This window comes from Urocitellus parryii, chromosome 2 (assembly GCF_045843805.1).
Source record: "Urocitellus parryii isolate mUroPar1 chromosome 2, mUroPar1.hap1, whole genome shotgun sequence".
NCBI lineage: Eukaryota > Metazoa > Chordata > Mammalia > Rodentia > Sciuridae > Urocitellus > Urocitellus parryii.
In genome coordinates, this window is record NC_135532.1 from 199,734,458 (window position 1) to 199,761,150 (window position 26,693).

A 26,693-nucleotide genomic window follows, 5' to 3' on the forward strand; every position below is an offset into this window, starting at 1 on the left:
AAAAGTTTGTGGCTATCATCTTCTTCATGTACTGTTTTATCTTTTGGGGTTTAAATAAAAAATAAAATCCTTGTATTGATAATTGTATTATGGGAATTTAAAAACATATATACATGTAGACATAAAAATATAAAAAAAGTTCTAATACTTATTACTCAGCTACAACAAAATACAAATATGTTGGCAATTTAGTTTTATTTACCATCATTGCTTCTTTTCTCCCTACTCCAATTCTTAACTAGCCTATTTTAAAATAAATCCTGTAATTGCATTTATAAATAATTTTCATGTGACTCTAACAGATAAGAATTTTAAAAATCATAACTGCAAAACAACATAACCAACAAAAATAACAGTAATTATTTAAGATAATAATCTAATTACAAAATTCACATCCAGTTCTCTCTGATTATCTTAAAAGTTGTCTTTTTACATTTATTTCTTACTTTTTTTAAATAAGAAGCTTCATATTGTCCTGTTTATCAGCAAACACCTAATCATCAAACACATATCAATAGGTCTTCTCTACCCATTTCTATAGAGGAGTAGTAGCATCCATAGGCATGGCCACTTGTCTGTGATCACTTTATATAGTGATAGTGTCAGCCTTTTATTCAGGCAAAATTGTTAACATTATCCTTGATCACACTCAGAAGTGACCTGGGCTGGGCAAAAAAAAAAATTATGTGGTTATCTAAGGCATAGGCACAGGTTCTACAAGCAAGGGAATAAGACTATAAGTCACTAAAATCCTCTCATCATTATTTTCTTTATAGCTTTCATGTTCTGAAAAGACTTTTCTTTTAAAAATGGGCTCAGAAGGATCTACTCTTCTTCCTATTTCACGTCAATTGTTTGATGAGAGGATCAAATATCCAGTGAATTCCCTTTATAATGAGTGGATAGTTTTTTCTTGATATATTGCTCAACTTGTTTGACCCAGAACTTCAGTCTGGGCATGCAATTTTCATTCTGTATCACTGTACTTGACACCGTCATCTTGGGTGCAAATATGAGATGCACTAATTTGGAATAAAGATGATTACTGGTACAACTGTTTTATCATTCTTTAATTAATTACCTGGACAGCTCCTCATAGCCTGTTCCATTCCCAAGGCCCCACTGTTTGGGCAATTTAGTGTTTGAAAAACTCATTTATTTTGAGTTTCTCTTTATCTTTGAGGGATTTATATAGCCCCTCAGTTTTCTTAAGTTTCATTGTCAATCTGTTCCTACTTGGTTAATAGTATCTTCCAGGAACTCTTTGCTTTTCTGGTTTGTGGTAGTATACCTCCTAGCTTTCAAGTGATGTTATGCATTTATTTTTATCTTTTATTTCTGTGTCATTAGAAAAGTGATTTGAGGTGGTGGGGTTTTTTTTTGTTTGTTTGTTTAAGATGGGAGGAGAAAACACAGTGCAATATATCCTTCTAAATTTGAGCACTTGCAAACTCTATAACCCAAATGTTTGATGTTTAATTTCAAGGGAAATATACATAGTTGCACCAAAAAGACATTTAAGAGAAAATCCATAGCAATATTATTTTCACTAGTTCAAGACTGGAAACAACATATTATTTCTCAACAATAAAATGGATAAATAAATTATAAATCCACATACATTTGAATATACAGCATATAAGTACAACGCAGCAATAAAAATGACAAAATATTACTACATGTAATAGAAATCAATCTCAAAAATTACATTGAAGAAAAGGAATTAAGCCCAAAAGACCATATATTGTATAACACAATTTAGAGAGGTTTAAAGAAGATACAACTTATCTTTAACGTTAGATATCAGGACAATGAAAGGAGAATGAGTAATTGGAACTGAGATCAAATGAAACTTCGGATTCTTAAAATGTTCTATATTTTGACCTGGTAGGTATTTCACAAAGTGTATCTATATTTGCTAATTCATTAAGTGATACTCTAATCTGTTTACTTTTCTGAATGAATAATACTTAAGTTAAATTTTTTTCAAAAGAAATTGACCTACTTAAAAGTTAGTAAACCTCATTAAATCCAATATATACAAACCACCCACATCTACAAATTAGTAGGTCTCTGTAAGAAAATGCTAATACTCTTTATTTACATGTAGTCAAAAGTGTTTAGAGAACTGTAAATTGTCTCATTCAATTTTTTTGCATTTTTAATGAATTTAATTTTAGACTTATTTAAAAAACTGAACTAAGTTGCCCTTTGCTATTACATAAAAGTAAGAGAGTTGGAACTAGAAACTAAAGTTATTGATTCTTTTTTTAATTTTAATTTTTATATATGACAGAAGAATGCATTACAATTCATATTACACATAAAGAGCACATTTTTTTTATATCTCTGGTTGTACACAAAGTAGAGTTACACCATTCGTGTCTTCATACATGTACTTAGGGTATGATGTCAATCTCATTCCTACCCTTATACCCCTGCCCTTCCCCAATCTCCCCTTTTTCCTATCTAGAGTTCATCTAATCCTCCCATGTCCCTTACCCCCAATCCCATTAAAAATCAGCATGCTTAAATCACAGAAAAGAAACAGCATTTGGTGTTTTGGGATTGGCTAAATTCACTTGACATTAAATTCTTCAACTCCATCCATTTATCTGCAAACGCCATGATTTTATTCTCTTTTAATGCTAAATAATATTACATTGTGTACATATATCACAGTTTCTTTACCCATTAGTCTACTGGAGAGCAACTAGGTTGGTTCCACAGTTTAGCTATTGTGAATTGTGCTGCTACAAACATTGACGTGGCTGTGTCCCTGTAGTATGCTGTTTTTAAATCCTTTGGGTATAGACCAAGGAGTGGGATAGCTGAGTCAAATGGTGGTTCCATTTCCAGTTTTCCAAGGATTCTCCATACTGTTTTCCATATTGACTGCACTAATTTTCAGTTCCACCAGCAATGTATGAGTTTGCCTTTTCCCCCACATCCTTGCCAACACTTTTTGTTGTTTGTATTCTTGATAGCTGCCATTCTGTCTGGAGTGAGATGAAATCTTAGAGTAGATTTGATTTGTGTTTTCTAATTGCTAGAGATGTTGAACATTTTTTCATAAATATGTTGATTGATTGTATATCATCTTCTGAGAAGTGTCTGTTCAGTTCCTTGGCCCACTTATTGATTGGGTTATTTGTTTTTTTGGTGTTAAGATTTTTGAGTTCTTATCCTAAAGATTAGTTCTCTGTCTGATGTGCATGTGGTAAAAATTTGGTCCCAAAATTAGGCTCTCTATTCACCTCACTGATTGTTTCTTTTGCTGAAAAGTGGCTTTCTTTTCCTATACTTCCAAGTCTTCACTTTGTAATCTCAGCACCTTGATTTTTTTTTCTTCTTTCGTTCCCTCAGATTTTCTGTCTCTAAGAAACCAATCTAAGGAATGTATTAGTGAAGTGATGAGTACATTAGATTTCTAAAAGAGCTTCTTAAAACTTTTTTACAGGTATAAACAAGAACATTTTGTTCATGGCAGTTTCATCACAATTTTGGAATACTATGTTTTTTGTTATTGTTATTTTGTCTTCAGAAATATGGCCATAAAATTTTATTACAATGATTAGTAAATATGCTTATTTTGGGGCTCAGGTTGGTATGAGGGAAACCAATCATATACAAATAAGGGCATTTATTATTGTGCATTTTAGGAAGATTCTGGAACTCTCATATTTTCAAATCACAAAGCATAAGTTAGAGATGTGGAAAGAAATAAGATGTAGAGACCTATAGATCTAGTCATCCAAAATAAATATTTCTGGATATTAAGTCCTCTAGTTTTCATTTAAGCAAGTCTCTATCATATCCAATATAAATGAATCAATCCAATTTCTAAATAGTATGGACAGCATGGAAGTGGGGAGAACAGAGATAAAATATGTCCTGATTAGAGATTAGGCTGGGAATGGTTATAAGGGGCAGGTAGGAATGAAGAAGCAGGGAGGCCAAGGATACTTTAAAAACCCTGAGGTTTATACTCATACAAATATGTAAGGAATCCTCCCATTATCTAGAAGGCAAGACCTACTGTCCTTTTCTTTCTATTTCTAGCTCCTCTTTATTTAAGTTCTAAATTGTTCCTTTGTGCCTTAATTTCCTGTTTCCTTGCATTATCTCTATTCCCTGATCTGACTTTATTTGCTCTACACTTTTGATAAATTTCTGAATTTAACCTTTGTTTCTGCCCTTGGAAATATTCAGAAGGAGCATGTAGACAACTAAGCTATGGTTTAAGATGATTAAATAAAAGAGATATATTTTTAGATCTGGTTTGCTTTGCTTAGATTGTTCTATCCCTAATCCAAAATTGTTTGGAAATCATGGTTTTAGAAAAGAAAAGTGAAGTAATAGTTTTTTAATGCCTTCTAAATTGTATAAACATGAAATATTTCTCAATAGAAATATAATGAAGTTTATAAAGTTCAGACTTAATTTTCATACATTTCAGTTAGATTAATAATGTAATCTGGAAAATAGTACATCTCACTCTAAGATTGTACCTGGACCTTATGTTATCTGCAGCGTAATTTTAACTGCTTTAATAAGGAACATTTTTCCCAATCAAACTTTGTTACTGTGAAAATATAATTATAGTTTCTGAGTAGACAATGTGTAAACTAAAGTAAAATATTTATTCTTAAGTACATATTTGAATCTTAATGTAGCCTTTTCATTTCATTAAATGTGAATTTCTCATACATAGCATCGGTTAAGAAATAACCATGTAAATGTCTCTTATTTTTTTCCTTTTAAAACATCTTCTTCTGCATTAAGATACATAAAAGTAATTAACAATAACTTGTACATGGTGATCATAATGACTGAAAACATTAGAAATTCAAAATATGTATTTAATTTACTTTCTATTCCACTATAAATTGATTTTATTTTCATATATTCTTTAGGGATTGCAAAAGAGAGGGAAGAATAAAGGATTAAACTCCCTGAGTTGTATCTTCCAAAAATTCTCCCAAAACCAGCAGCCCCAGAATCTTGATTTTCTTGGTAGTTTCCACCTGTCAGTGGATTTTTGTGTCTAATTTGACATTAGAGTAAAATGTGTTTTCTTTGGTTCATATAGGAGTGAAACTGGCAAATAGAATAAGTAGGAACAAATTAAATAAGCTTATCCCTTAAAAATTATTTGTATTGTAAAATAATACACATTCACATAGACAACCAGAAAAGCCTAAAAAGTAAACAATTGTCTACATATTCATGTTGTAGAGAACCACTTAATATTTTTTTTATTTCTATGTTACTTCTTCCCTTTATTTATATATACTATATAGATTTTCCTCTACTTACAAGAGGGTTATGTCCTGATAAACCCAATATATGATAAAATTATTTTAAACCAAAAATGCACTTAATACACCTAACCTACTAAACATTATAGCGTGGCAACACAGTAAACCATAGATTATTAGTTGTTTCCTCTCTTGGTTTTATGACTGACTGATGATGAGCAGCATCTTTTCATTTCTAAGTACCACAAGAGAAAGAACCATACTGCATATAGTCTTGAAAAGATCAAAACTCAAAACTTGAAGTGTGGTTTCTATTGAATGAGTATCAATTTTGCATCATATTTAAGTCAAGTCTTATGAAATATCTATCTGTATGAATATGTATATGTGTATATATGAATATATATACACACAAATAATATATACACTTAAATGAAATATGTATACATACACACATCATGTAATTATACATTCATACAACTGTGCATTCTGTTTTATAATTTAAAAAGTTAAGATAACTGATGAGTATATTCCAATGCTGTTGTATACAATTTGAAAAAATCAAATAGGCTAACCATTTTTCTATTTCATACTTTACGTTTTCAAGTCCTTACTCTATGTGGATTCCCTACTCAGTGCTGAGGTTACAATTTCTGCCCCAGAGAGCCATCAGTTTTACAAAAAAATAAATAATTTGCAAGAGTAAAAATTTCTGTAGTATAAAAATGCCTTCTATTATATGGGAAAACATGAGGGGGTAAAATTAATGTATACAAGGGGTATCCAGGAAATCTTTTCAGAAAAGATTAACCTCAGAAATAATTCTTGAAGGCTGAGTCAGAGTTTCAGTGTGTGTTGGGGGGCAATGCATCTAGATATGTGAATTGCATTGTGTACTGCTTTGAAAGGTATGTGAGTAAAGCACTTTGGAAACAGTGAAAGCAGTTTCCCATCACCAGGGGACACGGTGATGAGATAGGAGTGAAGAACTGATGAATGATAAGAATGCAAAATTAGATGGTAACAGATAATTAATATGCAGTCTAAATGTTTGAATTGCATTCAGAAAATGCTTAAAGGCCAGGGAAGGATTTTTAAACTGAGGATTGGCATAATCCGATTTACATTGTGGAATTCTCTACCATGCAGTCTGGGGAATTAATTGAGAGAGATCAAGTATGGAATTATTGAGATTAGTCAGGGTTTTTTTTTATAATAATTTTGTGAAAGAAGATGTATACAAGCATATACAAAGATAGTACACAAGATCAAGGCAGAGGCAGTGGAGATGGAGAGAAAACAATATATTTCAGACTTATGTTTAGTGCTAATATTAATGGGACTAAGTGACTGATTGCATGTGAAGTATGAGGAAGAGATAACACTCAAGGGTCCTTTTCAAATTAATAATTGGATTCTAGATAAATGATGGTGCATTGGTAGAGGGTAGAATTTTAGAAAGAAGACGAATTACATTTTGAACAGACTTTGTTTGAGATTAGCATACAATTATTGAACAGGCTGGGTTTGAGATTCATGTGAAACATTCAAAATATGTCATTGGGTAGAAGAGCTTGGTTGAAAATTTAGAGTACCATGATGACTGAGATAAGTGTATCTCAATTTTGCTACACATAAAAATCAAGATTGCACTGATTGTATTCCAGATCAGCTTTAAAAATTCTAAGGGCAGGATCGACACATGTCCACAACTTGCTGGATGGTTCTAGGGGACATCCAAGTTTAAAAGCCATTTAGACACATATACATAATAATGCTGAATATAAATGGTCTCAATTAAAAGACACAGAATAGTAGAATGGATCAAAACCAAATACAAAGACACCCATGGGCAGAAGGAAAGGATGGAAAAAATTTCCATGCAAATGGAGTCCAAGAGCAAGCAGGGTTAGCTATTCTTCTATTTTAAAAAGCAAATTTCAAGCAAAAATTAATGAGAAGAGACAAAAAAAAAAAGGCCATAACATACAGATAAAGGGAAAAATTTAGCAAGAAGATACAACAATAGTAAGCATATGTGTCCCGAATGCCAGTGCATCTAATTACATTAAAAAGTACTTTTAGATATTAAATTCCAGGTAGACCCCAATACAATAATACTGGGTCATTTCAACATACATATTGCCAGTAGTCAGGTCATCCAAACATAAAGTCAATAAAAATATTTCTGACATTATTAATACTATAAATCAAATAGAACTAATAGATATCCACAGAACATTTCACCCCGCAAAAGTTGAGTTTACTTGTCTCTCAACAGTCATGGAACTTTTTCCAAAAAAACAAAACATATTCTAGTCACATAAGTCTTAGCAAGTACAAAAATATTGATATAATTTGTGCATTCTTTCAGATCATAATGAAATTAAAAGAGTTAACAGGAAGAAAAATAGTAGAAACAAGATAAATGTATAATACTATTTGAAATGAAGAATGAATCATAGAAGAAATCAGGAAATTCTCAGAAACAAATGAGGATGGAGATACAGTATATTAAAAATTCTGGTACAATATAAAGACAATTTTAAAAGCAAATTAATAGCATTGAATGCCTACATTTCAAAAGTAGAGAGATTCCAAATAAATAATCTTATCTTCATTCTCAAGACCTTAGAAAAGTAAAAGCAAACCAATTTTAAAATCAGTAGAAGACAGAAAATAATAAAAATCAGAGCTGAAAATAATAAGATTGGGAATAAGAAAATAGTACACAAGATCCATGCAATGAAGAGTTGGTTCTTTGAAAAGATAAATAAAATTAATAAACCTGTAGCCAAACTAACAACAAAAAAAGAAGACATAAATAAACAAAATTGGAGATGAAAATGGAGATATCATCACATACATTTCTGAAATCCAGAGGAGCATTAGAAACAATTAGAAAATTTAAATTCCAATTACCTGGAAAATTCTAAATACATATGACCTGCCCATATTGAATCAGGAAGATACATAAAACCTAAACAGACCAGCGTCAAATAATGAAATTGAAAACAGTAATTCATAGCCTTCCATCAAAGGAAAGCCCAGGACTAGATATATACTCAGCTGAATTATACCAGACCTTTAAAGGGGAATTAACAACAGTCTTTCTCAATTATTCCATGAAATTGAAAGGGAGAAAACACTCCCAAATACATTCTATGAAGCCAGTATAACACGGATACCAAAATCAGACATACATGCATCAAGAAAAGAAAACTATGGACCAAAATCCATGATAAACATAGATACAAAAATTCTAAATAAAATATTAGCAAACAGTGTTAAAAATACATCAAAAAGTGATATAACATGATCAAATGAGTTTCATCTCAGGGTCACAAAACTGGTTCAACATACACAAATCAATAAATGTAATTCACACATAAATAAAATGAAGGACAATACTCATATGATTATCTCAACAGATACAGAAAAGGTCGTAGATAAAATGAAGCACCCATTCATATTAAAAATCTTGGAGAAAGTAGTTATAGAAGTATCTTACCTCAACATTATAAAGGTTAAATATGACAAATTCACAGCCAACATCATACTAAATGGGAAAAAAATGATTTTTTCACTCTAATATCAGGTATGAAACAGGGATGCTCACTCTCACCACTCCATTTCAAAATAATTCTTGAAATGCTAGCCAAGGAATCAGGCAAAAGAAGGAAATAGAAGGGGTACTAATAGGTAAAAAAGTCAAACTATCCCTTTTTGCTGATGACATTGTCCTATATATAGAAGACCCAAAAAACTCCACCAGAAGATTTCTAGAGCTGATAAATGCATTCAGCAAAGTAACAGGATACAAGATACACATTTACCAATCAATAGCTTTCCTATACTTCAACAGTGATTTTTCTAAGAAATCAGGAAAACCTTTCCATTTACAAATGTGCTCAAAAAATAACATAAAATACTTGGAAACTAGTCTAACCATGAAGGTGAAAGATCACCATGAAAATCATGAACATCATAGAATGTGGAAGCAAGAAATTGAAAAAATAATTAGAAGATGGAAGGACCTCCCATATTCTTGGATAGGCAGAATTAATATTGTTAAAATGGTCACACTGCCAAAAGCAATGTACACATTCAATGCAGTACCCATCAAAATATCAATGGCATTTTCACAGAACTAGAAAAGAAAAAGACTCCTAAAATTCATTTGGATGAATAAGAGACCCAGAATAGCCAAAGCAATACTAAGTTCTAAGAAAAGCAATGCAAGAGGCCTCATAACACCAGACAGCAAATTATACAACAGAGCTATTTTAACAATTTGTTACTATATGGTGTTGGAATCAAAATAGGCAGGGAGACCAATGGATAGAATAGAAGATGCAGAGACAAAGATGCCAAAAACATACATTGGAGAAAAAACAACATTTTAAGCAAAATTTTTCTAGGGAAACTGAACTTCCATATATTGAATAATGAAATAAGAACTCCATTCCTCACCATGCACAAAAAGCAAATCAAAATGGATCAAAAATTTAGGAGTCAGACCAGAAACTTTTCAACTACTAGAAGAAACCATAGGATCAACTCTCCAGCATATTGGTGAAGGCACCAGCTTCCTTAGTAAGATCCCTAAACCTCAAGAAATAAAACCAAGAATGAATAAGTGGGATACTATCAAATTAAAAATCTTTTGAACAGCAAAAAGAAAGAACACAAAGAAAGTACCTACAGTATTTGAGAAAATCGTTGCCAGCTTCTCTGATAGGAGATTGAAATCCAGAATAAGTAAAAAGACAACATCAGAAAACCAAAACCAAAACCCAAAACCCAATCAATAATTAGCCCAAAGAACTAAACAGACATTTCTCAAAAAAAAAGAAACACAGATGCCAACAAACACATGAAAAGTATTCAACATCTCTAGCAATCATGAAATGCAAATCCAAACAACATTGAGATTTTTAATCTCTCTCTAGTCAGAATGGAAATTATCACGAACACGAATAATAATAAATGCTGGTGAGGATGTAGGGAGAAACATAAACACATACATTGTTGGTGGGTCTGCAAATCAGTACAACCACACTGAAAAGCAGTAAGGAGATTCCTCAGTAAAACAGGAATACATCCAGTTATCCCACTTCTTGTTATTTATCCCAAAGAACTAAAATCAGCACAAAATAGTCAGTCACTCCAATGTTTAGAGCAATTGACAACAGCCAAATTATGGAATCAACCCAGATACCCATTGATAGATAAATGGATTAAGAAAATGTGGTATATATACACAATGGAGTTTTACTCAGCCATAAAAAGAGAATATATGGCATTTGCCAGTAAATGGGTGAAAATGAATATCATACTAAGTGAAATAAGCCGACTAAGTAAATCAATGTTTTCTCTCATATGTAGAAACGAGAGTGAAATAAGTAAAAGAAGGGAGGATCAGATATCATAAAGTTATAGGGAAAATCAGTGGAGTAGGAGGTGGAGATGAAGAGAAGGGTGGAAAGGATGGGAAAGGAGAAGAAAGGCAGAATAAATTTAACAAAATCATATTATGTGCATATAGAAATAAACCACAGGGAATTACACATATAGGTGTATGTGAAAAGCACCAGTGAAGGATGGGTAAATGGATGAGCAACATGAGGGATCAGTGGATTGGAGGGGGAGTAGAAGAAGGGGGCAAACCAGGACTTAAATAAAATGGGTCAGAGTCAATGCATGTTGGATTTTATCAGGATAAACCCAGATACTATATATAACTTAAGGCTCTAAAATTATCTAAACCATTCTCTCAAAGAAATGGCATAAACCAGTGCATCTCAGTCTTGACTGTACTATGGAATAATTTGAAACGGTTTTAAAATTCTCAAGTCTTTGGCCACATTCTACAATAATTAATTGTAGTATATAAAGACAAACACATAGAAATATCTTATAATGGCTTTATTGAGATGATATAATTGACATACTAGATATTAATCTTTCTTAAGTGTTCACTTTGATGATGCTTATTATTTTCAGTTCCTGTGGAAAATTCATAATCTTTAGAATTATAAGATAAATGGTTTCATATCTGGCTTCTTTTCTTAGCACAGTGTTTCCAAGGTTCATCCATATTGGGACATCAATACTTGATTCCTTTTTAAAATAAATTGTATGGTGCATTACAGTTATACATAATAGTGCGATTCCTTTTCATGACTATGCACATTTTATTGATTCATCAGTAGATGGACATTTGTGTTGCTTCCAAATTTTGGCTATGATCAATAATGTTGCTATGAGTCTTTCTTTATGTACATTTTTGTCATGGAAAATTTTTTTTCAGTATCATGGGTATATACTTAAATTGCTGACTCATGATAACTCTACAGTTAAATCTATGGGAGCTCTTTTGGAAGAACTGCCAAAGTGTTTCCCCAAGCAGCTACACCATTTCACATTTCTAACACAACCCATCAGGGTTACAATTTCTCTGCATTCTCGGTGTTTGTTATCTTTTTTTTTTTTCTTTTCAAAAAAATTCTAGTCATCACAGTTGGAGGGAAATAGTAACTCAGTGTGATTTTGATTTGCATTTCCCTAATGTCTAATTATATTGAGCATGTTTTCATGTACTTTGGGGCCATTTGTATTTTCTCTTCAAAGAAATGTTGGTTTAAATCTTCTGCCTACTTTTAAAAATTGAGTTGTTTGTTTTTAATCTTGTGTTTTAAGAATTTGTATTCTAGTGCTGTTGTTTAGAGTTTTCTATGGATATCTAATAGGCTTAGTTGGTTTATAACATTATTAGAAACTTCTATTTTCTTGATGATCTTTTGACAAAGTTTTATATGTTTTTCATTATCTTTTTTTTTAATGTGGTGTTGAGAATCGAACCCAGTGCTCCACACATAGGCAAATACTCTACCCTTGAGCCACAACCTCAGCCCCTTTTCATTTTCTTTAATGATGATTTTTTTTGTCTTAAAATCTATTTAGTCTGCTATTGGAAAAGTCAGTACTGTTCTCCTTTTGATTAGCTATTTGCATATCTTTTTCCTTCGTTTCATTTTCAACTATTTGTGTCTTTGAATAGCGAGTGTTTCTTTTGTAGACAGCATGTAGTTGAATTTTAAAAAGCAATCTATTTAGCCAACTCTATCTTTTAATTGGAGGATTTAATATGTTTATATTTAATTTAATTACCAGTAAAATAGGATTTCTACCTGCTACTGTCTTAGTGCTCCTTTATTTCTGCATTATTTTTTCTTCTGTTATATAGATATTTTTAATTGTACTATTTTAATTCCTTTGTTTATTTTTATAGATATTATCTTAAGGTTTGCTCTGAGGATTTGCAGTTACAGATAACATCTTAACTTCAAAAATCTAGTTCCTGTTAAACACAATTTAATTTTAAAAGTATACAGAAATTTATTCTAATACAGAACAGTTCTCTCTCCCTTCTAACTTTGGTGTTCTTATTATTTAACAGACTGCATCTCTGTGTAATATAAGCCCACCCACATGGTTTTATAATTATTGTTTTATGAAATTTTAATTTTTATAATTTAAAATTAAGAATTGCCTCAGTATGATGTTCTTATCTATATGTACATTGCAGAAATGTTACACCAAAGTAAACATATTCAATCACCTCACCGCCATTAACTTTTTGTATTGATAACATTTAAATGCTATTCTTAAAGCAACTTTTAAGTATGCATTTCATTATAATGAACTATGGTCACCATACTTTGCAGTGGATCACTGAATTTATTTCTTCAGTCTACCTGAAACTTTGGACTCTTTAACATCTTCTCTCTTTCATCTGCTGTGGCTTGAATATGGTTTGAAGGTGTTTCATATGCTGGAATCTCGGAACCCCAGTGAGGTGGTGTGGAAGTAGAGGAACATTATTTAAGAAGTTGTGCCTATTGGGAGGTTGTTAGGTCATGGGAATACCATCCTCAGAAGGCATCAAAGTTGTTCTCTCAGACTGGACTCCTTCTCATATGGAAGTGAATGATTATAAAAACAAGTTTGGCCACTTGGACTTCCTGTTTTGCTTCTTTTACACCATGTAATCACATCTGCATGTTCTCCTGCTATTGTGCTGGAATCTGACATGAGGCCTTCACCAGAAGTGAATACATACCACTGGCATGCTCTTGAACATCTGTATGAGATTGACTTTTTTGATTCAGCATATGAGATCATAAAGTATTTGTTTTTCTGTTCCTGGCTTATTTCACTTAGCATACTATTCTCTATTTCTATGTTGTCTTTATTGACAGTATTTTTTTTCTTTTTTTAAAGGCTGTATAGTATTCTATTGTATGAAAAAAAATGGTTATTGTGGATAATGCTACAATAAACAGTGCAGATATCTCATTGACATATTGATTTTAATTTATTTGAATATAAATCCAGAGGTGGAATTGCTGGATCACATGGTAATTCTATTTTAAGTTTGTAGAGAAATATCCATAATGTTTTCTAAAATAGATGTACTGATCTAAATTCTTATCAACAGGGGTAAGCATCTCATTTTCTCCACATTTTTGCCAATACTGGTTATCAGTCATCTATTTAGTAATGGTCACTCTAACAAATGTAAGGAAATAGCTAATTGCCTTTACTTAATGTTTAGAAATGTTTATTTTTTTATTTATCAATTAGCTGTTCATATGCATATTTTGAGGAATGTCTCTTTAGATGCCTTGCCTATTTTAAAATCAGGTAGTTTTAGTGCTGTTGAGCTGCTAGCCTTATACTCCTTGGTGAAAAATTGAATGCTTTTACTCTAAGATCAGGAACAGGACAAAGATGCTACTCTTATCATTTCTGTTAAACATGGTACTAGAAGTTCTAATCAGAGCAATTATGTAAGAGGAAAAATAGAAGCCATCAATATAAAAAAGAAATGAAACTGTTATCTGATGATATGATATTATACATAGAAAATCCTTAATTCTCCACAAAAAAGTGTGAGAAATGGCAGACAAAGTAAGTAAAATTGCAGGTTACAAAGTCACCATACAAAAATCAGTAGCATTTTTATATTCTAACAATAAACAGTCTAGAAAAGACATTAAGTAAATAATCACATAAAAATATTCTTAGGAGTAAATCTAACAAAGAGATGAAAGTTCTATACAATAAAAATTATAAAAGATATTTAAGAAATCAAAGAGGACTCAAATAAATGGAAGCTATCTCATGTTAATAGATTGGAATAATTAATATTATTTTAATATCCACACTACCTAAAGCAGTCTATAGTTTCAACACAATCCCTATCAAAATTCCAGCGATATTTTTCAAAAAATAGAAAATGTAACCCTAAAATTTGTAAGGAATTAGAGAGTAGCCAAAGTACCCTTAAGCAAAGGAATAAACTTGGAAATATCACACTCTGATTTCAAAATATATTATAGAGCTATTATATACAGACATTTCAACCAATGGAATAGAGAGCCCAGAAATAAACCTGAGTATTTGTGATCAATAAATTAATTAATTAATTTATTGTTTTCAGTTGCAGATGGACACAATACCTTTATTTTATTTTATTTTATTTACTTACTTTATGTGGTGATGATGCTCGAACCCAGTGCTACTAGGCAAGTGCTCTACCACTGAGCTACAACCCCAACCCCTAATCAAAAATTTTTGACAAGAATTCCAAGAAAACACAACAGGGAATGGACAATCTCTTTAATAAACAACACTGATCAAACTGGATATCTATATGCGTAAGAATGAACTTAGACACTGATTTCATGACATGTAACAAAAACCAACTTATGAAAGACTTGCAATTGTAAAAATAATAGAAGAAAACATAGGGGGATCTCCCCAATCTGGATATTGATCTGGACAATTTTTTGTTGTTGATGTTGATGTTTTTGTTTTTGTCTAGAACTTTAAAAGCACAGACAACAAAAACAATGATAGACAATAGGTTTGCATTAAACTAAAAGCTTCTGCATAAAAAGGATTTGGAAGAAAATATTTTACAAACCATGCATTTCATAAGGATTCAATATTCCAAATATAAAGAAAACTGAAACAATATTCACTTTCTTTTAAAATCAGATAAGAGAAAAGAAGAGTTACAAAACACATTTTTTTTTCAGATATTACTATTTGAAAAATATGTCCTTCAAAGCTAGGTAGGATGAAGGAATTTTTAAAAATATTCTATGCTAGCCTCTTTTTCCCCCTATATGCTTTTGTTAGAACATTAGATTTTACATAATAATGGGATTTTTAAAATATTTATCCTTGCAGTTACTTTTACCAGTGCTTTTGATTTCTTCTTTATTTTTATGCATTAGTGTTAATGTCTTATGTTTCTCATTTCAGCCTGAAAAAATCCTATAGTATTTTTTCTAAATCAAATCACTGTATTCTTTCAGTTTTTGTTTACTATGAGTGTCTTAATTTCTGCTTCATTTTTTGCAGGATGATTTTGCAGGATATAGAATTCTTGACTCACCATATTTTTTGCACACTTTTGCATATGTCATCCTTCTGTCTTTTAGCAACCATGGGGTTTCTAATGAGTAGTCACCTGTTAATCTTTGAGCACAATGTACATAATGAGACACATTTCTTTTGCTGCTTTCAAGATTCTCTTTCTGTTCTTGGATTTAACAGATTGGCTATGATTTTGACTGGGTGTGGATCTCTTTGAGTTTATTCTACTTGAAGTTTGTGGAGCTATTGTGTGTGCAGATTGATGGTTTTCATCCAATTTTAGAATTTTCTGACCATTGTTTCTTCATAGACTTTTAAACTTTTTATATATTTTCCTTCCTTTTTCCTGAGAATGAATAATATAAGTTGACCAGTCTTCATATTTCCTAATTGGGCCATTTCAGAAATGATTTTGAATCCACCTAACTAATTTTTATTTTAGTTTTTCTACTTTCTGAATCATACAATTTCCATTTGGCTTTTTTCCTTATATTTTTAACGATTCTTTTTATTTGCTGATATTCTCTATTTGGAGACATTCAGTACTTAAATTTTTCATTAACTCTTTGGGCATCATATATTATTTTTATTAATGAAGTCTAATATTAGAACTCCTTAAATATAGTTCCTGTTTTCTTTGTAAGAGGTGTAATTTCCTCTTCCTTTACATGTTTTGTAGTTTGTTTTGTTTTGTCCTTAAAAACTAGGCACTTTACTGCAAACTATACACTCCCAACTTCATAAATTAGCTCCATCATGAGATTTTGTTGCTCTTATTGGGTGTAATATTTTTGTGACTGTAGCTGTTTATTTATTGAATTTCCTAGACTACCTTCATAGAGTGAAATTTTTGTTGTGCACACTCTTCAACATCTTTGTTTAATTATCTCAGTGGTCAAAATTTCATAGAAATTTTCTTGAATGCATTCAGCCAATACACCTCCTTTACTTTGCTGAGGGGTTTTGTATTTGTTTGAATTGCATTCTTCCAGGATTTAGGAATTAAACTGCTTTTATCTAGCAAGTAGTTTAAACTTTATCTTCATTTTCTGCTTGTGAAAAGCCTCAAGGTAATCTACAGGTGAAATCATTAGGTGTTCTCAGCTCTTGCTTAATAGTGTACACATAACATCATGTGGGCATAGCCTTATACTCCCAGGAATATATTGGATATATTCAATATCCCATATGAAATATCCATTCCCTGGTTTTTCTTTTAAATTTCTTGGTAAAACCTCTTATTTAGACCAACTATAATAGCTGCCTCAGGCAGATACACTTTTAACCAATAGGCATTGATTGTTTTCTTCCCATTACTTGGAGAAAAGGCTAGTCACACTGAGAATGCTGAATCAGGTTTGGGTAAGCTGTCACTGGGGTCAAAGAACAAGGCCCTGAATGGAGATGCCAGAGAGGTAAACATTGATAATTCTCTAAGGAGAGGACTTTTATAGAACTCTAAATCCACTCTTTTTCTAGTGATTCTCCTAGGCTGCAAGATTTTACAGTTTTTGTGGTCATATAGCTTTCAGTTTGAAGGCCACCAAAGATAATAAGGGAAAGAATTTTTAGGTTGAAATGCTACATATAATGCCTGCTCTTTTTACCAAGGATCAACCATTTTTCTTGAGTAAATATTCCTTGGATTTTTGAAAGCCTTTGGCTAATTTCCAGAGTTCTGAAAATATTTATTTTGACCATTTTTAATAGTATTCTTATTGCTTTTATGGAAGAGTAGATTTATGAATGTCTATAATCTGCCATTCAGAAATGTTGCTATTATAATTTTTAAATATAATTTCTAATATCCAGGCAAAGGTGAAAACACTGTTTTTTTTTTAGAGAAAAGAAGATTTAGAGTAGAATTATAGAAAACAATAAAACTTTAAGACCAGGTAAGGGTCTTTAAGGGTCTTTAAGACCATTCCAGACTGATATGGAATGGTTCAAAGATGATGGATAGAACTTATAAAAAATAAAAGAGGAAAGAGTTTCAGGAGGAGAATAGTCAAAGCCTTTGAATGCTGTTTATGCAGATCAAAAAATGGACTGGAAAATACAACTGTTCCCAATTTCCTGTGGCTCAATTTAACATATTTTTGGATTTACAATAGTTCAAAAGCAATTTACAGTAGCAGAAGCCATAGTTCAAACTCTGAATTTTGCTCTTTTCTCAGCTATTTCAGTACAATCTCTTGTGATGGGGAAGAGCAACAGGGAGTCACAGTCAGTTATGTGATCCTGAGGATAAACAATTTCATACTCTACAATGTTACTGTATTGCTAAGCAATAATGTTTTGCACAATAGGTGTGTTGATTGTATTTTTAGTTTATAATATTTTCAACTCACAGTGGATTTATCAAGATTAAACCCTACCATATATTGAAGATCATCTACTCTGATTTGAATGATCTATTAAAAGGTCAATGTAATGTTTATTATGGCAATTATAGTGGAGTGGTGAGGAAGGATCCTGATTATAGTAAGTTATGACATAAACGGGAGGTGAAAGAAAAAGACAAGTTTAAACAACTCTAAACAAAACAACCCTGAGCTTTGGAGAGAAGAGGAGAAAATAAACTTGCCTTTTCCAATTGTTCAGTGTAATTATTTTATTCATTATTTATAATTTCTCTTTTGGTCTCTATCCAAAACCATAGGGCAATCATTGATGGCTTGGATTTGGAGATGATGAAGGTGAACTTTTCCCAATTATACAGGAAATTAATATGATGCAAGACTTATAAAATTGTGGTTCTAAAGAGATTCTCAATGAAATTTTGTGACAAAAAATAACTGTAGATCTATGAGTGGCACTGATGGGGAACATGCATAAAGTTTAAGAAAACTTAGATTAAACCTCAGATCCATCACTCCACTGCTACTAGCTGTATTCACTATAAATTCTGTCAGCCTCACTTTCTTCATACCAATCATTCAAGATTTTTGTGTGGGTTAGTTATTTCCCAGGTGTTATGGTTTGAATGAGGTATCCCCTAAAACATCTGTGTTAATGCAGGAATGTTTCAAAGAGCAATGATGTGAGAGCTTTAACTTAATCCAACCTTGTTTGAATGGACCGAGTGGTAACAGTAAGCAGGTGGATTGTGGTTGGAAGAGGTGGTTCATTGGGAACATGCCCTGGAAGTGTTCTTCTTTCCTATGTCCCCTTCTCTCCCAGTCTCAGCTTTCTGGCTACCATGAGTAAAGAAGTACTTTACCACCATGCCATTCTGCCATGGTGTGCCCTCTCACTTTGGGCCCAGAACAATGGAGTTGGCCTACCTTGGACTAAATATCTGAAACAATTAGCCAAAATAAACTCTACCTTTTCTAAGTTGTTTCTGTTCAGGTATGTTGGTTATGGTGAGTACAAGGTGACTAACACAAAAACTGACACTGAGAGTGGGGTCACTTGTGTGACTAACCTGACTGTGTGTTTCAAAAGCCTTTGGAAATAGATTACATTAGTAGTTTTCAGAAATTTGGAGATACAGTTTGGGGAAGCCTTAGAATTTTTGTAAGCACAGTTTTAATGGGTGACTCTGGTGTGAGCTCAGAAGACCAGAATGCAGATAGGACTCATGAGGTTTCAGAGGGAAATGAAGACCTTATTGGAATTGGGTAGAGGCTATTCATTATATATTCTAACAAAGACCTTGTCTGTATTTTCCCCATGTCCTGAGATTTTGTATGGGGCTGACTTTAAAGGTGATGGGTGTGTGCAAGACCACACTCTTCTCAGGCTCAATGATGTAGAACAAAAAATTTCTTTGAGAAAATCTGATAGGGACACCCTGCTCACATAGGGGAACCTAGGAAGTTGTTTCAAGGTACTTCTATCAGCAGGCAACTCAGAAGCCACTGCAGCCATGGTTTCAGGAGTCTCACCTATAATGTGAGCTGGAGGCAGGCCTTGAAGTTATCTACATGGTGCTAGTTCTGCAAGATTCCAGGATGCTAGAGTCAAGGGGTCATGGAGGCTTCCACTGATATTTCAAAGGAAATTCTGAGAAGCCAGGCAAAATGTAGCAGGGTCAGTATCTCTCTGGGCTGCTCCTGAGTGGGTGATGCATGAAGCTGTGAAGGCAAAGTTAATTTAAAATGGAGACTACATTAAGAGATGCCAGTTATATGGACTTCTGCTGAGAAAAACTGCCCACTGTGGAGAGAACCTGAGTAAAAACAGAGGCCATGTGTCTACAGTCAGCAAGGCCAATGGGATGGGTCTGCTCCAGCCCTTTGGTGAGCATACCCTTCCACACACATTTATAGGACCTATTTGCCTAGGTTTTAGTCTTGTTTTTGTCCCATCCCTTCTTTCTATGCCCTTGCTATGGTTTGGATATGAGGTGTCCCCCACTCACCTACCCCATTGCCAAAAGCTCCTGTAAATGCAGGAATATTCAGAAGTAAAGTGATTAGATTTTGTGAGGGATAACCTAATCAGTTTTTTTGGGGGTGGAAGGTTATAAGAGATTGAACCCAGGAGCATTTAACCACTGTGCCACATCCCCAGCCCTTTTTAAAATATTTTATTAGAGATAGGGTCTTGCTGAGTTGCTTAGGGTATCGCTAAGTTGTTACTGAGGCTGGCTTTGAACTTGCTATCCTCCTACCTCAGCCTCCCAAGTGGCTGGAATTATAGGTGTGCATGACCATACCCAGCACTCCTCAATTTTAATGGACCGACTGGGTGATAATTGTAGGCAGATGGGGTGCGGCTGGAGAAGGTGGGTCATTGGAGGTGTTCCTAGAAGGAATTTTCTTCCTACAGCCTTTATCCACCCTCTTCTGCTTCCTGACCATACCATGAGCATCTTCCCTCTACTGGCCCCTTGCCCCATGGTATGCTACCTTTTCTTGGGCCTAGAGCAATGGAGTCAACCATCTATGGACTGAGACTTCTGAAACTCTTAATCCCAAATCAACCTTGCATCCTCTAAGTTGCTCTTGTTAGATATTTCTGTCCCAGCAATGAAAAGCTAACTAAAATAGCCCATATTCCTGCCTTTTCTAACAGAAAAGTTTATTCTGTTCCACTGTATATTGTATATATGTAACTTGCTTTTGATCTTTACAAGGGCTCACAGCCAAGAGTTTGCCTTGATACTCAGAGGAGACTTTGGACTTGGACTTTTAGGTAATATTGAAACTGTTAAGGATATAGGGATCCTTAAACATAAACTAAATGCAGTTTGCATTATGAGATGGATATGAGCTTCTGGGGGCCAGGGGTAGAATGTTGTGCTTTGGATATGAGGTATCTTGTAAATTTCTGTGTTAATACAGGAATGTTCAATAGTGAAATGATTGGATTATGAGAGCTATAACCTAATCTGTTCATCCTAGTTTGTACTGACTAACTGGGTGGTAACTGCAAACAGGTGGGTCATGACTAGAGAAGGTGGATCACTGGGGGCATACCTTGGAAGAATTCATCTTCTCTATGAATGGTACTTCGTGAGCTAGATATATATTTGAAGTTGGTCTGGGATTTAAACCATTTTGTATATGCTAGTTTCAATTAGAAAAAAAAATATTTAGAATTATTACAAAGAAGTCACTTACAAATAAGTTTCAGCTCATAGCTTTCCCAAACTGGGGAGTAATTAGAAATAGATGGGCTTATCCCAGCATGTATAATAGAGAATGCCCATCAGTATATATATTTTAGATTCTTAAAAATGGTCTTTGAAAAGACATGTATCTGGCATAATACCAGATCCTAGAGACTAGATTTATATTTGGGGAACTCCTGTAATAATTATTGCAACTGAAATTTTCTAATTATTTATGAGTATTTGTAATTGTCAGTTTGGGGTGCTTGAGGATATTATGAAGTAGTAAGCCGCACAAGGGAGAAGGGCAAACTTGAAGACATGTAGTGTTCAGGGAAGAAGTAGAGATAAAACAGAAGTGAATCATTGGATACAGGAGAATTGATAAAGCCAACAAAGCATAATGAGACCAGGATTAGATGAGGGACTCAGAGACAAGAGGAAAGCAGGAACTAGAGGCCAATTAAGGTTGAATTGAGCTAGAACAGGAAGAACAAAACAAAAAGAAGTCACTTCTAGGAGATTGATTTTTTTTATTCCCTCCAATGCTATCAGCTTGTTTTATTAATTGACTGATGTATTTTGGTATAAGTTTGTTTGTGTAGACACAGTAATTTAACCTCCATTTCGGGATAAAATTAAAGACTGTCCCTTTTTATACTAGTAGATTAGCACTTTAAAGGTTAAGGAAATATAATTTTGTGATTTAAAATAAGATGAATAAGAATTTCAAAATACCGTTTAGCTAGCTTTTGGGGGGGTGGCGGCTACAGGGGATTGAACTCGGGGGTACTCAACCACTGTGTCACATCCCAAGTCCTATTTTTTGTGTTGTATTTAAAGACAGGGTCTCACTGAGTTGTTTAGTGCCTTGTTTTTGCTGAGGCTGGATTTAAACTTGTGATCCTCCTGTCTCAGCCTCCTGAGCTGTAGTATACATGAATAAAGTGTTTTTGAGAGAATGAGAAATCTCCAGTAAAGCAGACAACATAGATGGCAGATTCCCAGCTCACAGTGGGCAGTTTTTTACAGGCTTGCACCACCACACCTGGCTTAGCTAGCTTTTTTTTTTTTTTTTTTTTTTTTTTTTTTTTTTTTTTTTGCTGCTGCTGCAACGGTAAGACTTAACAAGAACAATTAGAAGAGAAAAAGTTTATGTGGGGGCTCATGGTTTCAGAAATCTCAGTCCATAGATGCCTGACTCTATTCCTCAAGTCTCAAAGTGAGTCTGAGCATCCTGGTGGAAGAGTGGTGAAGGAAAGTGGCTCAAGACATCACAACAGGAAGCAGAGAGTGCTACCCACTCTCCAGACAAAATACATACCCAAAGGCATGATCCCAATGACCAGCCTCTTCTGGTCACACCCTTCCTGCCTTATGCTACCACTCTGTTCATCCCTAAACAGGAACTGATTCACTGATTATGTTAAGGCTTTCATAACCCAATAATTTCACCTCTCAACCCTACATTGTCTAACACATGAGCTTTTGGGGGATACCACATATCCAAGTCATAACAAATACTGAGAAACAATATTAAATTCTTTAGTCAACTTTTTGTGACTGTTACCAAAATATGTTACAAGAGCAACCCAGAGGAGGGAAAGTTATTTTGGCTTATGATTTCAGAGGTTTGGTCCATACTTGGCTGACTCCATTGCTTGGGCTAAAGGTAAGGCAGAATATCATGGCAGAAGGTCATGGCACAGGGAAGCTGCTCACCACATGGCAGCCAGAAAGCAGAGGAAGGAGGAGGAATGGGCCTCAGTGAAGATGAACCCTTCTAGGGCAAAATCCTAGTGACCCACCTCCTCCAGTCATGCCCCACTTACATATAGCTACTATCCAGTGGGTCTGTTCAAACTAGGATAGATTGATTAGTTTATGCTTCTCACAACTCAATCATTTCACCTCTGAACACTCCTGAATTAATATGGGAGCGTTTGGGTACATATCCAAACCATAACAGATTCATTGTGATTTTATTATAAATTTTATTTTTAAATAAATAAATTTTATTAAATTTGAACACATGGTGTTCCAATTGGTATTTCAGTCTGAATAGTGAGAGAATTTCTACTTTGATTCTTTTCTTATCCACTACCTATTCCCCTCACGTGGCTTGTCACATGAATTTATTTTTAAAATTAAAAATGATTGATCAATTATCCTTTGGGGATGCTTCAATTCCTCAGTTCTTGAGATAAAAACCTGCCCACTCTGAGCTGGGAATCTGCCATAAATGTTGTCTGCTTTACTGGAGATTTCTCATTCTCTCAAAAACACTTTGCTCATGTATACTATTTGGCAAGAGAGGGTGGCTGGCATACCATTGGATAACCCCTTGTCTAGATGGACACTTTAGATGGTCTTGTTGGTCAGTAGGGGCTTTTCAGGCAGCCAAGAAGCACTGCAGCCCTGAAGATCTTCCTCAGCCACCTGAAAATGACACTAACACTCCAAAAAGAGTTCTTCAAAGACAGACATTTTCCATTAGCCAAATTACTCTAACAGGGCGTAACTCAGGAAGATTTAAGGCAGAATTAATAGCTATTCCAGCCAAGAAGACTTCTCTGCCAGTTGAAAGGCAAGCATATCCTTCCCTGCCAGCTTGCAATGAGATGGTTCTTGCAGTGACAGCAGATCTACCGTGCATGTTTGATTTAAGGCCCTCTATTACCATACCTTTGTAATTATCATCAGGCAATGATGAGTCCTGGGGAAAATATGGATCTTATGATATTTGAGGGTCCAGAAATCTAGTCAAAATACATCATGGGAAAGGAAGTTTTGTCTTGGTGTTTTACTTCTTTTCAACCAATTGTTCTTGATTGAGAAAAACCACAGCATCATCTTTTGCCCATAAATACAATTCATTTTCACTTTGCTAATAAAAATGTTGTTTCCACAGGTTCCGATGGTGTCCAAGACTCCCTACAGGAGGTCTGATTTTTCTTTAAGTTGGCTGGCATAAATCCCATATTTTACATGAGGCTGTGAGAAAGATTTTTCTCTTATTCTGGAATATAACATTCACAACTGTTATGATATTAAAACAAAAAAATCCATTTTGTTTTTCATAACAGTGACAAAAATATCTGACAAGAACTATTTTGAAGAGAAAAAGTTTATTTTGGCTCATGGTTTCAAAGGTCTCAGTCTGTGGTCAACTAACTCCAATGCTCTGATCCTCAGATAAGGCAGAACATCAGGGTGGAAGAATGTGGTGGAGAAAATCTGCTCAGTACATGGCAGCCAGTAGGATGGGGTGGGGGAGCCCTAGACATATATAAACCAATCCCACACCTCAAGTGATCAACTTTCTCCAGCCATACCCTACCTGCTTACAATTACCACCTACTAATCCATTTAGCTATCAATGGATTAATTCAACAAATGGATCAACCCACTGATGCAGCCAGAGACCTAATCATTGCCCAAAATCCCACCTCTGAATCTTGCTGCATTTGGGATCATGCTTTTAACACATGAGCTCATTGGGTGACATTCAATAATCAAACCACAACGCAAACATTATATTGCAAGAGGTTTTTTTTTTTTCCTTTGTATGTGTATGTGTGTGTATTTTTTTCTTTTCTGTAGACTACTGTGATTTTATTTTCTTCTTACCTTGGAACTGTATGTAGAGAAGTTGTTTTTTCTTCATGAGAGCTAACTTCAGTCAGGAACATTTTGTTAAAGACCTCACTTTGCCTAATTCCTGTGTTTCACCAATAGTTAAATAGAACGATATGGAGCAACCTGAGCTTAATTCCAGATCTCAGTGCAAATCTGAATTCCTCTCACTCATGAATAGTTGTGTCCAGGGATAAATCTTTTTTTATTTTTTAGAGAACAAGTTTTATTTAAAGGATAGAACAGAAACAGACTTCTCTCATCACAACATCATACATGTATTCTGTATAACGATGAGGGTCTCCTTCCATCTTCATGCAACTCCTCTTCTCCCTCTTTTTCCCTCTCTTCCCTATTTAGTGGTAGTCTTCTTCTCATGCTCTTCCTCCCTATCCCATTCTTTTCATTCCTCTAGACCTTGAATCTCTCCTAAAATCTGGAGGCATTGGCATAGACCCTCTCTAGTCTACTTCCAGCTTTAACTTCTGTAGTTAATGAAGTTGGGAGTGACTTCTCTTAATCTTTTGCTTTCTAAGTTGAGATGTTCTAGTTTTCAATGTATTAACTTTATGATCCAAGTAGTACTTAGTATACAATTTTATAAAAATAATTATTTGTGATACTCTAGTGATTAATATTCAAAAACACTGTTGTCCGAGAATTTCTATATTATGTATCTGGCATTATTATAAATAATGAGAATTTTGAATATTTGACATCCAAAGATGACATTTCTACATCATTCCAAGATTCACAGACTCAGGGTTACATGGAAATGACTTTTTGTTGTTGTTATTGTTGTTTTGGGGAATATTATAAACTGTGGCATGCCCATGTCTAACAGGCTCATGTAGCCTTTAATATATACCCACAAATAGAGTACTAACTTCCCAACTAGGTAATAGATCCTTGTAAGTATGGAACCATATTTTTGGTCCCCAAATTTCTCTTATGTCTGGCCTATAACCAACCACTGGCTCCACACCTAATCAATTAATATGTTATACACCATGATTTTTTTAAATAAAAAATAAAGCTTATGGAAAAGCTATATAGGTTAAAGGTTTTCTTTTAATCACTGAAATGTAAACAATTCACAAAATCAATGAAAAAGAAAGTATAAATGAATCACTTAGTCTAATGTAGCATACTGAAATTCACTGTGGGGTAATTAGTGTAAATTTGTTTTTAACTGACATTATGTCTCATAAATCATATTGTGTACACCTAAGCAGTTTTGGCTTCACATGTAGCTTACCCAGTATACAATTGTATACCAAGTATATAAGTATTTTTCTCTCTCAAAAATACAATAAAAAAGGAGAGACAAACAAAAACCTTTATACATTGAAAATAGGGATATCTCACTTAGAATACAAAAATCTCATTCTCACTATTGTTAGGTCTGTCTTCTCTGAACTCTACAGCTATTCCTCTGTTGTACTGGTTTGGCATGATGATGCATCTTTTGTTAGAAGATTGTTTTGCTAATGCATTCTTTGATATTTTTGTTCTGCCTCTCCAGCTAGAATGCAGACTTGTTCAAAGAAACGAACATAGATCATGTTTCCTTATTGCAAGTATCTACTAGAGTTTTATGTATCAAGAGAGTGCTCAATTAATATTTCCTAGAATCATACAGGTATGACAATAAATGCATTGCCCATTGAAAGCTCACATTATTAATAAATTTAAATCTGTATTCTTTATGTCAAAAGGTATATTTTGTTTCTTTTAAGTATTGCCATAAAGTTTAGTCTGGTATCTTATAGAGATATATA